Here is a 5,068-nt window from a genome sequence, read left to right as displayed (position 1 = left end):
TGAGGTGTGACCGAAAGGGGTCAGTTGATCACCGTCGTCTCATGACAATAACGTCAAACTCTAGTCAGCCAACCGTTATCGATTTACGTTAATCAACTGACGAGGATCAAATAATTAAATATCTGATGATACTCCATTAATGAGATTTATTATGTAAACGCACTATTGTGGAGGACACTAACTCCAACAATCTCCCACTTGTCCGACACAAGGTGTGCGTCACCAATTCTCTTGTCCGTTTTAATCTCCCACTCAATGCTAGGTGTCTTTCAGGTCGCACTTGCACATGAACATATCGCGAGTGGTTTTCTCGATCGGGAGTGTGACTACCTGACCGGAAAAATCTTTCACAGATTACTTCCGAGCGTGGCCACGCATTTGTAGTCATTAACTCCTCGAGTGGCCTTGAGATATAGTTTACCCAACGTGAGTGGACAATTCCTGTATGCCCTATCTATCCTATTGCATAATACAGATCACCATGACCTAGTAAATGCCCTTTTGGCCTCCTTTCACGGCACGACCTAGGACAAAAACCAAAGTCACTCGAAAACTGCACTTGCTCAGATAATAGTCTCCAGTCAAAAGAATCGACTCATAGGAACGTCTTAGAGATCCCTGCCACGACCAGGCGTCTATAATAGAACTTAGGGACTTTCTAAATGGTCACTGTCCGGCAAAGTGTCACACACTCTGCCTATGTAATCGATTAGTCATCACGTATGACCTTATGGTGTTGAACAACCATCAATCGACTTACAATCTAGTCACTCCGAGACGTCACCTCATTAAGTGTCTAGGGACAAAATACAATGTTCATCTTGTTCACTTGAATAGTGTTCAACATTGTCTCCACAACTTATTCAGATAAACAAGGTAATCAATATTTTCAGTCAAACTGAATAATTGAGTTCTTAAAGAAACTCTAACAATGAATGCGATCATCACTTATGTAAATATCAATACTCTATCCAATATTTACATAACGATCTTTAGCAATTAAGGTATACTCCTCAATTCACATTGAGATGACATAACCATCATGTCTACGGCTTTGGTTAGAGGATAAGCAACAGTTGCATCACTCTAATTTCCATTGCTATTTTCCTTTGTTCTATGCAATCTTTTCATCACATAGAGCATTTCTAAGTACATGTCTAAACAAGTTTTTAGACTCTGGTTCTAAAGTCAGTCAAACACTCCCACTGTTTTCACAGTCTCTTGGGATACGATATTCAGCTAACATAACTACTCTAGTCCCATTAAATTCCGGTTATCAACTATCTCTCTTACAACATCGGATGTTGTAATGTACTTAGCTTTCGTTCATGATTTGTACGTATAACACTTATACATACACATCCTTCATATGACAACTTTTATGTATGACTCCTCATACATGTTTGCTTTATACATGTATAACTTCTTATACACATATGTATAACTTCTTATACATATTATTCTTTAAGAACATAGCACTCTTACATGCTAACCATTCCTTAACGAGGCCCATAACATCTTATAAGTATAGGAATGTTTCCGTGTAATCCTTTTACACAAAATTCATAAATTCCTCCAAACTAAAAGAGTAAATCCTCAGTGCTTCTCAAGTACTCAAGGATGCTCTTGATAATCATCTAGTGACACTCACTAGGAAATGATTGATAATGACTTCTCATATTCTCAACATGATAAGTCCCGACGAGAGAAGCTTTTAGCATATTTAATAGATCCTGCAGCGGAAGCACAAGAGATCATATTAATTGTTCAACAACTTGAACGAGTCAAGAATCTTATCACATAAGTCTCTTGACTATAATGCTAATATCCTTAGAGATGTATCTCATTAGATCCGGATATTTAATATGCGCCATGCTACTCTCAAGTATTCACCCGAGAATATTTCTAGTCACTAATATGTCAAGCACATATTTTAGACTAAGAAATATCACCTTAGCTACATTTCTAGTCAATAATATGTCAAGCACATATTTTAGACTAAGAAATATCACCTTAGCTACATTTCTAGTCACTAATATGTCAAGCACATATTTTAGACTAAGAAACTCACTTTAGCTCCCACTAAACTCCATGTATCATCATGTTATCTCGACACTCGAGTAATATCGTTTTGATAGACTACATGATTTAACCCAAGGTTCCAACTCTTTGACGTATATAAGATCACAAAAGGGATCTTTCAAGCATGCTAGGCTCCTTAGCATTAACAACATCAACAAAACTTCTCCCTTCATAAGATACATTCAAGGAGAAAGTTTCGTTATCCTTTTGCCTAAACTCATCCTCATGAGAGGCTATATTGCTAAGATCATATGAATTGATAAAGGCATTTGGGTTGTCACAAACTCTCTATAACAAGCCCAAATTTTAAACATCTTATGTGACCTTTACGACAAGATCAAGGTAACCAATCAAAGTATTCACCTTAAATCAAGTCTCGAAAACATCTCGTGTTTCCTTTCTTATCGCATCGTGTGCAAGGAGATCAATTCGAATTGCATGGCGACACGCCATCACATAGAGTTCATACTATAGAAAAGCCTTTGATGAGGGTTTAAGATTCGTCACTTTTGAAAAGTAACGCAATATTATTGCAAAATTATCTCCTTATAACCACTGAGCCACAATAAAGAACATCTTCTTGCATTGTACTCACCACTGAGCCTCAATAAAGAACATCTTCTTGTATCGTACTCAGTTTGTGGGTCTTAGACTTCCGTAAGTTCAAAATTTCTCCCACTCTGTCTTCTATAAAATGAAAATCTTTCTGGAAAGACAGTATTATGAGCCACAAACTCTTTGTTCTCGTTTTGGAGGAGTAAAAACCAAGTGGTTCAATTTTGGATAACCCTCACAAATACACAAATTGGTTCTGAACATAAACATTTATGATCCCAAATGTATAAAAAGACAAGTTAGGGACTCTCCCTATCCATATCTCATATGGAGTCATTTAGGCTATTATAGTCGGGTTTTAAACTTTTAGTGAGAAAATAGCTTACAAAAATTGCGAAAAACCTCAAACTATATCTCATAAAGTTCGGTTTATATACTTGACTATACCATACTCTATGGTTCACAATCTTCTTAGTGATTATCAAGGTCATTACTTGATATTACCCATTTGATCTTCAAAGTCATTACTTTGAAATTTCCGATCAACATTATGATCTTGTCGTGCTTTTGGTTTACTACTTCATTTTGAAAATATAACACGTTTCAAAAATCACTTTTATGTCTTATTAAATAGATACGAGGTTTTCATATCTACTTAACATTACGGTAAAAGTAACGAAGTATATTTATAACCAACTATCGGCCTTACACATCCGTATGTATATGGTCAATCACCTCACTATTGTGTTTCTTTTCAAAAGAAAACATAATACATGCACACATACCATAAGACTCACAATCAAATGGTTGTTCAATGTGCTTTTCGTTTAATCGTTTGAAACGAATTTACTTGAGGTTTGATCAATTGGGTTCACAAGATTAGAGACTTTAAAATCTACAAGATAGTATAACATTTAGTTTTCGTGAAGAATGTAAAATTCCTCTAACTTAAGTGGTCTAAACCAACCACCAAGTTATCATAGGAGTAGGTACAATATTTTGTTTTAAATCACATGAGTGATGCCTTCTATGTATAAACATAGATAATTACATTCTTTTAAAACTAAATTTAGGTACATTTGTCCCTATCGAAATCATTGTTACTCTAGCACCATTTCGATACAAAAATGTCCTATGCTAGACGTCTTACGTTTTGTCAATTCATGTAAACTTATTTACAAAGAAATGACTCGTACTTGGTATCTCATACCAAGATAGTGGAACTAGCCTATCCATTGAGTAGATTTCTCTTTCAACTTTTGTTCTATCGCATACATCTAGGGTTGATTCTTCTTAACTCCCACTCACTTTCACATTCCTCTTTGCTTCAATCAAGCAAAAATGAATCTCATGAAGACCTCTCTTCATGTCATTCGTGATATTTTATACACTTAGTAAGAGTGAATTACTATAAAGTGAGTGTAACATGTGGCAAAATCCAACTTCTTGCGAAATTGGACTACCTAACCGTTCAATTGTTATCATATACCTAAACTCTTTAGCGCATAAACAATCGATTTGGTCCTTCTCGAAGTGAGCCATTTGACGGTATCATATTGGAGTATTATAAGTGTTTTTGAAAACTCTTTTCGCAAACTTTTGAATTACACTTGAGTAATTAAAACTAATATGTCATCATCATGACGGAGGTGTCACTTCCGAAATCAAGACTCTCTTGATAAAATGTGACTTCCTTTTAAACTCGTAATATGAGTTTGCAACATGAAACTCCTTTTTAATATGTATGGTCGTTAATTAAGTTGTATAATAACCGCAAAAATCGTTGTAAGCTTATGTAGGTGAATTGGTAAATCATGTTACCAATCATTAATTCTTTCAAAGAAATTGCTTTCTATGAAAGAATAAAAAAAGTATAACAATAAATAGAGAAAAGGAGGATGTAGTGCGCGATGTCATACATTTATGAGAATGAACGAAAAATAGGAAAAATTAACATTCAATGTTTTAATTTTACTTGTGAAAACATGTTCAACAAGTTTTAACATTTATATAATGATCTCCCACTAAATTATATAAATGATTCCAAGACCCAAATTTTAAACAAAAATGAGCATCGCTTGGGCGAAACATCCCATAATTGAGTAAATTCGGTAAGACACGTTGACTACTTCTACCTCTAGAACTCTTTTTTTTTTTTTTTTTTGGCAGCTGTAAAGGTAGTGTTTTACAATCGCAGGGCTTGCTTAGCCAACCCGTGCGCTATATTATTAAGACGCCTCGGAATAAAATTAAGACTCAAACAATGAAAGAAACTAAGTCGATCACGAAAATCCTCCAGAATCCCAGCAATCATATGATCTTCCTTGTCAATCCCCGCCATCTAATTGATAAGCTGCAAACAATCGGACGATAAGTCAATGTGAAGTATCCTCTGTGCCTGTGCCCATACCAAGACATCTCTGACCCCGAG

This window comes from Silene latifolia, chromosome 5, assembly GCF_048544455.1.
Source record: "Silene latifolia isolate original U9 population chromosome 5, ASM4854445v1, whole genome shotgun sequence".
Classification (NCBI taxonomy): domain Eukaryota; kingdom Viridiplantae; phylum Streptophyta; class Magnoliopsida; order Caryophyllales; family Caryophyllaceae; genus Silene; species Silene latifolia.
The sequence above is the reverse complement of the archived record's forward strand: the minus strand, read 5'-3'. Positions refer to the sequence as shown.